The following is an 11135-nucleotide window of genomic DNA, read 5'->3' as shown; positions in this document are numbered from 1 at the left end:
ATCTGAAAGACTAAAAGCTATATAACTGGATAACTAGAAGTCTATACACTTTGTCAAGCTAGGCTGAACTAAAATACACTGATTAATGTACTGACACTGTGGGAGGTATCATATAACTAATATGCCCCAATCTAAGCTAATTGTTGTCTAATCCGTAACTCCATTTAGAAGGGTTTTCGTACCTTGCCACGAGTACTAACACATGGCTATGTGGATCTATAAAAATGGTGTCCTGAAGGAATAAGAACTCTTTCCTAAACTTTTACGTGACCCTTAAAGAAAGTGTCAGTCCTAATCTGGCTAGTGACATCTCATATTCAAACATTGGCTACGTAGTTTTTAAATTTAGGGACTGCTCTTAAAGACCCAGTCCTAAATGGAGGGTGAGCCCCCATCCATAAGTCTTCTCATTGCTAAATCGTACTCCAATAAAAAGAATTGGTATTATTATGGTTCTAACATGACATGGTACTGTACTGATAGATTCTCAATAGAAACATCATAGTCCGAATATAGTGACTAAAATCATGGCTTGTCTGACCTATAACTTGAAAACAAAGACATGTACAAATAGATAGCTATCAAGTGTTCAAAATCATCCACCACTGAATGATTACAAAAATATGTAAATAACAGTTTAAATAGTAGTACAAAATCATAGTTGAAAGACTAAGACATAGGCCATTTCTATAAACAATTGAGAAACATGAATTGGAACATGGGAATATGTTAAACATGCGAGGAAAACATCTTTACATTGTTTAATTCATAACATGATGATTTAATATGAATCCAATTGAATATGACATAGTTAATTGAAATTTAAAACATAAAGTATGGAATGTTTACAATGATAGAATTTGATTTAATAAGAAGTTTATGTATTAAATTCATAGGATTAATAGATGATTTAATAAAAAAAGGATAAAATTCATAAATTTTAAATTAAAATAGGGTTTTATGGCTCAATTGGTTAAAGGGAACCATTGATGAATACCCCACATACCTGAAGTAGAAGCTTTGGGGAAATTTCTTTGAAGTTGTTCTTGACCTTGAGAAACCCTAGATGTTTGGGGATGATGAAGAAAACACTTTCTCTATTTTCTATTTAGTAAATTAATGTTTAATGATGTACATTGGGGATTTGGGGCTTTTTATACCACCCCTTGTGAAGACAAAATGACATGGATTTGGATTTTAAGGGAGCGGGGAAAGACATAAAAGCACACTAAAAAATGTATAGAAAAATTACCTTCCTAGTCAGTACGAGTTGACCTTATGACTTGTATGTTAGGGTACGAATGGACTGTTATCTTATAAGTTTTGCAGATTCAAAAGAACATGTACTGGTCTGGATATAAGTCGTACTTACAACCCATAATATGCCTATGTAATTGGTAAAGTCACTCGTAAGATAAACGGAAAACTTGGGGAACCAACTTTTTTATTGATTTGAATTCTCTCTATACGAGGCATACCTTTGCATACGACTAGATACCCCACTCTCATATCCTAGATAGAACCTCAAGGGGTAAGACTGATATCTATACAATTGAGTTTATATGACTCTTACTCTTTATGATAATCCATGGGGTCAAGTCATACCTATAATAGAATGTTAAACATGCTATACTTACTTAGGTTCATGTCCAACATACGACTCGTATGCTGGGATACAATTGAGGATCTTGATTCATATGCTACACAAAGATCGGGAAAGATGTGGGGTATTAGAGTTGCCTCCCATCCAGCGCCCTATTTAATGTCACTGCATGGCATCCATCTTATCATAAAGTTTGATCCTTCGGGTTAGGGGAACAAAGATTTACTTCTTCATCCACAATGTCAATTACAAACACAATTTGTAACTTCATTGGTTGCTTTTTGGTTTTGTTTACACGAAAAGAGACTTTATCATTATGTACCTAGACTTTTATCTCTCCAAACTCAATATCAACTAGATCGCTTCTTGTTGCAAAAAATAGTCTTCAAATTATGATTTGTATCTCATGATCGATTTTATAATTGAGGACTATAAAATCTACCAGAAGGATAAAATGGTCAACCATGACCAACACATCATCTAATAAGCCCAATGATTTTTTAATTCACATCATCTAATATGCCTAGTGATTTTTTAACAGTACGGTCTGACTTCAAGAATCTTATGGTGGTGGGTGTAGGAACACCCAACCCAAGCCTTTGATACACAACATATGGAAAGAAGTTTATACTAGCTCTAATGTCACCTAATGCCTTTTCAAATTTGTGCATCCCAATGGTGCAAGGAATTGTAAATGCACCTGGGTCTTCCTTTTTTTTCCTTGGCATTTGACATGATAGCACTACAACTATGGCTAACTTTAATAGTTTCACACTCCACAAGTCACTTTTTTGACATAAAGTTCTTAATTGATGTAGTATAACCCAGAATCTCTGGAAGAGCTTTAAATAATGGAATATTAATTGAGAGGTTGATAAGTTTTTCAAGGAACTTTTTGAATATGGCATTGTCATTTTTCTTCTATAACTTTCATAGAAAGGGTGTAGAAATTTTCAGCAGGGGCAGTTTGAGGTTCGTCCACCGTTTGATAATAAACCTCAATCACTTTAGGAGTTTCCTCTTCATCACCCTTCTATTCAACTATGATTGGTTCCTCATTACCTACATCATGAGATTATGGACCATCATCACTTGGTTTTTTAAAACGCTTTCTCTATGCTCTTACTTGTTCATCAAGAGAATTTTCATCCACCTCAACCAAATGTTCACAAAGAGTTTTGCCACTTGTAGTGACGAATTTCATGACATGGGCATCATTCTTGGGATTGACCACTGTGTCACTAGGTACACCTCATTTTGTTCTAGCATTAAGTTGGGTTGAAATTTGGCCCACTTTCATATCTAATTATTTGATGGAAGATGAATGATACATGATCGTTTTCTTTAATTGAGATAAATAACTTTTAATCTCCCTTACAATTTTGTCGGTACCATCAACACACATAAAAATTTGAGAAATGTTATTCTCAATTTTAAAGTTTTTTGGGTCCACTAAGCTTGATTCCTTGTCCATAACACGATCATGAGGGGGAATATATCCATCAAATTATACCTCCCTGTCCCTCCAATATTGGTCTCTATCGCTCTCTTTATCATTCCAATCACGATCCCAGTCTTCATCATTCAAACCTTGATTCCCGCCTTGCCTATGGTAGGCTGGGCGAATACCCCCAGATTGTTTGCCAATAACCTTATCTCTTCATTAATTATTTTAGATTCATCCTCTTAAAAAATTTTGGAACATTGAGAGGAAATGACATTGATTTCTGTAGAAGGTTCTCCCATCACATTTTTAATAAGGAGATCTAATTGGGTCATCACCTGGGTAGTATTTTAATCCCTTTATTTGTCCTTATTTCTTTGCTTTCTATTGATATAAGATGTAGCAGGAAATACTATGGTTACTTTGGGGTATTGGGTGTGTTATCCTCTATTTTATTTTGTAACTTGGTCGAGCAATGTCAATGTAACCCTACAGGATAACTTGACCAGAGACCCTCCAGATGCGTATCAACAACAATTTTATTAAATTTGTCTAATGCCTAATAAAATATTTGGAGAAGCATCTTATCAGGAACTTCATGGTTAGGGTATTTCATGAGTTTGTCATTGAACCTTTGCCATACCTCATATAAGGGTTCACCACTATGTTGAGAAAAATATATGATTTTGTGTCTTAGTTGTTTCATTCTAGATGGAGGGAAATATCTATCCAAAAAGGCCTCTATAAGTTTGACCCAAGATGTAATAGACCCAAAGGGTAGAGACCTAAACCACAAAAACACTTCCCCTGTCAATGAGAACAGGAAAAGTCTTTACCAAAAAGACACTTTTGTAATATGTGTAATAACAAATAGGGAGTATAAATCAATGAAGTTTTTCAAATGTAGGTTTGCATCTTCATGTTCTTGGCCCCCGAATCACACTTTTACTTGTAACATATCGACTAATACACTAGTGACAGAGAATACTCTATTTCCCTTAGCCGATGAAATACGGAGGCACTCGCACGCCTTAAATCATGAAGATGATCCTCATCCTCGAGGTGTCCATCAAATGCGCCATCATTGCTTCCATTGTGGCTTATGTTTTCATGATTACTATGAAAATCAACTAATAATAGAACTAAAACAAAAAAAAATGTAAAATAAAGCTCCATAGTTAACCCAAGGTTACTAACAACACTACATAAGTGAAAACAATGTTCCATTCTCCAGCAACAGTGTCATTTTTTGATAACTCTCAACATACGCGTCAATTTAAGTACAAAGCATAGGTTTTTAATATATACCCAACAAGTGTTGGGGTCAAAAGCTTTAGGTGCATGAGCTACCTTTAAAAGTTTATATGTGTTGACAGTTAACTATGCATTCACTCGTAATACAACATTTACATAAAATTTAAAAGTAAAATGTGGGAGTTTAATTCAAAACTTAGTTAAAGACAGTTGAAAAAATATCACTAATAATATATTGAAAAATTGAACAGTATACCAAGTTGAGAGGAACCTTGGAGTTATGCTATCCGAGGTTGTGTACATGCATGGGTAATCGAGAGTTAGTCTAAGTTTAGGCTTAGGGTTTTGGGTAGGATAGAATTAGAATCTTAGTGTTAACCTTTTGATAAAACACTAAGTTTCACTCAAGTATTCTTTTGAAAAACTCATGAGTGTGACAAGTTTAAGAATTAATGAGTGGTAAATTTACTACTCGTTGATATTAGCATTTGTACACTCTACTATGGTTAAATTTCATAAATGAGGCAAAATTTCCAATTGAATGCAATAATTCCCATGGTTTGTAGGTTTACAGGTAATTAGAAGAAAAAAAGTGAAGTAAGGTAAAAAGGGGACCAAAAGGTTAAAGTAGTCCAAAAGCTGGAAAATCCAGAGTTGGGATCGACCTCAGTTACCACAATCGTAGTCTGGTGGCCACGATTATAGTATTTAAGGCCTGGTCAAAGCAAGGAGATCGTGATAGGTTAATGTGATCTCAGGCATAACGATCGCAATCAACTAATGGCGATCATGATGGTGTGGAATTCTTTCAAGGGTAGATTGGTCACTTCACACAAATGGTTCCAATCTTCAAAAGGGAAAAACCCTTTCACTTTTGGGAGATCCTACAACCACTTTGAAGCTTTCATAAAGAGAAACTTTCCAATAAGTGAGAAGAAGTAATTGTTATTTTATCTTCCAAAAAGATATTTTTATTTGGAATTTGAGTTTGGAATTTTCGTACTACTCTCGCTTTAATTTCAATAGAGGAAATGAATCTCAAATTATGTAATTCTCTATTCTTTACTTTTATGAGTAGCTAGACTTTTAAATTGGGATTATATTTGATTAGGGTGCAAATGTGTGTGGGTTTTGATTATTAAATTCAGTTCTTTTTTGATGATGTTGGGTTTCAGTAATACTTTGTTGTTAAATTGAAATAGTGGCTGAAAGTACAAATTTTACTAAATCCCATATTATCCTTGATAGAGGGATGTGGGTGACAATTATTAGTGGAAAACAAATTAGATGTTAGCTTATTCCTTTACATAGTCTTAAAAATAAGGATGGATGGTGAATTTGATATATCTTGGGCATCTTCCTAGAAATAGGGATTCCCAATTAAGATTTTAGGTTGATTTGATTGTTACACCTATGACGTATTCGAAAGAATCCATGGGTGATATTCTAGGTGTTTCATTGAAAGACTAACACCAAAACCCTAACCTAACCTACCCATAAATTCATTGACTAGAATTTTAATATGACCCTAATGTATGATGACGTCCAAGAAATAACTCCTTTTATATGATGATATAGTTGTTGTTAAGATATGGTAACCTAAGGTTAGGGTTGAATCCTAAGGGAATAAATGGAACTGCAGTTATTAGCAGTTGATGTCTACAAGCAGTACTGGAAAGTAAATAAGGGGATTTATTTGTAGTTATCTCAATCAAATAATGATATTAACTTTAGTTGTAATCAGTTGTAGGTGAACACTAGGATTGGGTTCCCCTTGCTTCTTAACTCAATAGGTTTATCATTCTATGTTAAACCAACCCAATACCTTGTTTGAAAATCGATAAGTTATGTACCTTTTATAGTCTTTTGGAGGAGAAGAAGGATTTCACACTTTAGTTTTTTATCTCAGGATGTCGCATTACTAACCCTTATCTTGCTCCCAATTAACTATTACCTTTTGAGTCTATAGTCATTATAGGAATGCTAACCATCTTACTTAGATATTACCTAGTAGCGTGGATCAATAGTTAAACCTTAAATTACTCTTGCCATTATATTTTTCGAGTCACTACTCCTCTTTTGGAGTAAGTAGCAATATCTAGGTGGGATCCTAATGTTTTCAACTGCTAAGACAAATATTATACTGAAGATAATGCAATGCATGCCATAGGTATTGGTTCCATTCAATAATCAAACTTCCCCTACTTCATTAAGCAGCCAAGGTTTGCATAACCCTAGCTATAGGTTTTTACCTGCTCATACTTGTGAAGAACTCAATGGCATTCATAATTTAAGGCTTAGATTGAATAACAATGCTAAGATGAATAAAAACAAAAAATTGTAACTTGATTAATCAACTGAATTTATTACAAGGAAGTTCCAAGAATAATGACTGTAATCGCCTAGGAGTGCACCCTGGATGCGGTAAGATGCTTACGAGCACACGAGACCACAAGCTAACCTATAAGCTGGTACCTTGTATGAGGACTGAATAAAACTGATAACAAAAGATACACAGATGAGGAAATAACAAAATTCTCCATAAGGTTTTAAGTAGAAAAACATTACTAAAGTATAAGTCTGAAAACCACTTGTCCGAAATCGGATAGAAATAATGACAAACTAACTGACTGTCTGAAAGTGTTCAAAAGACTCTAAAACTGACTAAACAAGAAATGATGGGACAGGCCCCAACTAACTTCAAATGTCTAACTGAAATAATCATGTTTGGTCCTCAAAGTATGAGGACTCACCATTGCTACCACTGCTAATGCACTTAATGCCTAAGGGCAGTTGGGAAGATGAGCATCCAAACCTATGATATGAGATATCATATTCCAAAAACAAGTATGCGGCCAGTACTTGGATTATACTGGTATGCTAGATGAGGTTATGATGATATGCATGGAATTATGTACATGAATATTAATTGACTGAATGAATAGCCTAACATAACTTAAGCATGGTATGCATGAAAACTGTAAAATATGAGAATGCATGACCAAGCATATAACGTAATACTGAAATAATCTGTAAACTGAAGTCACTAAAATCTGGTAACTGAATAATTGATAACTGTATGCCATGGTCAATACAAACCTGAACTGTATTATACTAAGACTAAATTGAAATTGTAGGAGCTAGCTATAAGAAATATGCCCCAATATATTATCAGGGTCCAACTTGTAACCCAGTTGGAAGGGTTTCAGTATTATGCCACGGGTACTAAAACTATTATGTTGATCCGCTATCTGATGTCTCGAAGGATAAGAGTATCATGCCTAAGTGACAGGGGACCTATCAATGTCTATGATTGGTCCATAGGTCTGGAACCTAAGGAATGCTACTAATGTCTCATGCCTAACTGACGGGGGAGATGCCATCCCTAAGTTCACTCGGTGCTAAGTGTTACTCCCAACTGAAGACACTGATTCTTTAACTAATCTAATAATGACTGAACGAATAACTGGCCATACTAATTTATTGAAGGATAATGCTTATACTTTATATTAGAACGTTCTACAAATACTAAAACTATTTAAACAACTAAGTTTTTGGGTATTCATAATCCCCAGGACTCGATATCAATATCAATAAGAACACATTAGAGCACTTGAAATCATAATAACTAAGCATTATGCCAAAAATCATTGCTTAGTAATTTCAGCAAACACTTAGGGATCATAAGTTAAAGCATGAAAATAGTTTAAACAAGTGATAGTAACATAACTTCAATTTTAAAATCATGGGTTACGGATTTAACATGCAACTTTAATCCTTCAAACATGTCAAGGGCTAATTCCAACGAAAATACATGTAAACATGGTATAAATAGAAATTCATTGGAGTTCATGGATATAATTCATGCTAACATGTAAAGATCATGACTTAAAACTGATTCTTGGACTCCATGGGCAAAAAGAAACCATGGATGAACATCTAACATACCTTGATTGAAGAATTTGTGAGAGTTTTGATGAATTTCTTGAACATTGATCTTGAATATTGAAGGGGCTACGGTTTGTTCTTAAGAGGAAATGTTTTCAATTGAGAGAAAATATGAAATAAGAGGCAAATAATGCTCTTTTGAGACACTAATACCATGTTATGGCTGAGATAAAATGAGGGAAAAAGAATAAAATACCCTCCTGGACTAGGAATTAATTAAGCTAACCATGGTTAGTTACGTAATAAGCAATGCTATCGCTCAGTCAATGCATTAGGAGACACACCATATTTTTAGCATACAAATGTTGTTCCTTTAAGGTCTGCAATACCATACGGAGGTGATTGACATGATTCACCTCACTCTTAGAATACACCAAGATGTTCTCAATGAACACAATAATAATAAGTTCCAAGAACTGCCTGACCCTATTCATCAAATCAATATATTCCACCGGGGCATTAGTTAAGCCGAATGACATATCCAAGAACTCAAAATCCCATATAAAATAGAAAAAGCTGTCTTAGGGATATAATCTTCCCTAATCTTTGGTTGATGATACCCATACTAAAGATCTATCTTAGAAAAGAACTTGGCACCCTGAAATTGGTCAAACAAGTCATCTATCCTTGGAAGATGATACTTGTTCTTAATCAATAACTTATTCAACTGTCACTAATCAAAGCACATCCAAAGGGAACCATTCTTCTGTCGCATGAGAAATACAAGTGCACCACACGAGGATACACTAGGATGAATAAATCCCTTATCTAGAAGATTCTTAAGTTTTTCCTTAAGTTCCCTTAATTTAGCTAGAGCCATTCTATAAGGAGAGATAGATATTATAAAAGTGTTCAAAACCAAATCAGTACCTAACTCAATCTCCCTATCCAGAGGAACACCAAGAAGATCATCCAGAAAGACCTTAGGAAACTCACTTACCACTAGAACCTAGAGAAAAAAAGGACTCTCTAAATTTGAACCTTTAACCCAAACCAAGTGATAAAGACACTCTTTGGGTATAAATATCTAAGCTCTAAGATAATAAGTAAATCTCCCCTAGGAGCTAGGGAACCACCCTCCCACTCTATAACTGGTTAACAAGGAACATAAGGACAACTATAGGGGTCCGACAATCTAAGGATGCATAACAAGACTGTAACTAATACATCCATAGAATAATATCAAAATCCACTATATCTAACACAAATAGATCTACCAAGGTCTGTAGGCTACCAACAGATACCACACACCTCTTATAGACTCTTTTATCAATAACTAGGTTACCTAGCATGGTAGAAATAGAAAAAAGATCTGAAATAACCTCAGGATATAAACTAAAAGATACAACCATATATGGGGTCATATAGAAAAAGTGGACCCCAGATCATTCATACAATACATGTCAAAAAAAAAGAGTAATAACCTACCAATAATTACATCAGGTGATGTCTCAAATTCCTGAAGAGATGCAAGAGCATACAAACTATTTTGTCCAATGCTAGTTTCAAAAATAGGAGCAGATGCCAAAGTACCAACACTAGGTGTAGGAGTAGAAGATGAAGCAATCAGAGCTTTGACTGCTCCCAAAGCAGCTCTACAAATCAGAAAATTTTTGACCATATGGCCTGGCTGACCATATTTAAAATATTTGTCCCTCCCTTCATCATAAAAACCTAATAAAGACGACCATAGAATCTCAAGAAGGACATGAAGATGACGACTATGACCTACTCCCCTGAGATTTCGCACCTTGTGCCTATAAATTATCACCATCTTGTGGATACATGTCACTTGACTGCTTTGAGTAAGAAGCACTAGCAGTAGAGAAGGAACCAAAACCCCCAATTTCTACTTTGGCTACTTACTGCTCTCTTGACTACCTTACTTCTGCTCACCACCTTATTCCCAATACCTAAAATTCTTTCCCTACCTTTCCCCAAACTTAACCTATTTTTTTTCTTTCTCTACCCGTTGTATATAAACAAACAACCTAGACATATCTATATTTTTTATTAGCAAGGAAGTCTTGATTTCAAGGATCAAATCCTGAGATAGTCCAAAAGCAAACTTTCTTATTCTCGTTCTCATATCAAACACTAAGTCTGGAGCATACCTTGAAAACTAATAGAACTTCGAGGAATATTCCTTGATAAATATTCTTCCATGCTTAAGATTCATAAACTCCTTCATCTTCACTTACTTTATCTCCGAAAAAAAAATTCTCAAAAATAATTCAATAAGGCCTCTCATAAGGATAACTCCATAACATCACCCCTATAACTATCCCACTCCTCGTATGATTGGTATGCAATATCCCTAAGCTGATAAGCTACAAAGTTTACCCCTTCCACATTTGTGGACTGCATTACCTAGAATATTTTCAATATTTCTCAAAGAAAGACTAAGAATGCTCCTCCATGTTTAATCCATTAACTGTAGAGGGATTTATATTCATAAAATGAACAACCCTCGTGGCCTTAGAAGTTAAAACATCGGATGTATCCCACTTAGCCTGAGCAACAACCAACTAATAACATGAATTGATTGATGAAATTTTGCATTAATCACCTCACCTTGAGGAGCACTAGTAGCAATTGGAGGAACTCTAAAATAATTAGGGATAGGACCCTAAGATAAAGTGCAAATAGTGCTTTAGGGTATACCCCAACAACATCATCCCCAGATGAGATAGATGAATTTCCTTGTGTTCTAGATTGTCGTGGCATGATCTGAAAATTGAATAAACAAGGATTATAGGAAATACTAAGACTTACACTTAAAGCTTAAAAGAGAATACTAAGAAAGTGAAACATTCCTAAATGACTTATAGCCTCTTTTTTATCATTGTGGCATGCTGCACACCTCTAAAAATGTTTCTACTTGAC

General features: G+C 34.7%; 1 non-coding gene across 1 annotated transcript; it reads left to right on the top strand.

Moving 5' to 3' along the window:
- The first annotated feature begins 3641 nt into the window (after positions 1-3641).
- On the top strand, positions 3642-3747 carry LOC124899049. The gene has a single exon (XR_007056188.1). It is a non-coding gene; the product is annotated as a small nucleolar RNA R71 (small nucleolar RNA).
- The last annotated feature ends 7388 nt before the right edge of the window (positions 3748-11135 follow it).

Source organism: Capsicum annuum, chromosome 5, assembly GCF_002878395.1.
Source record: "Capsicum annuum cultivar UCD-10X-F1 chromosome 5, UCD10Xv1.1, whole genome shotgun sequence".
NCBI classification, from domain to species: domain Eukaryota; kingdom Viridiplantae; phylum Streptophyta; class Magnoliopsida; order Solanales; family Solanaceae; genus Capsicum; species Capsicum annuum.
The sequence above is the reverse complement of the archived record's forward strand: the minus strand, read 5'-3'. Positions and strand labels throughout refer to the sequence as shown.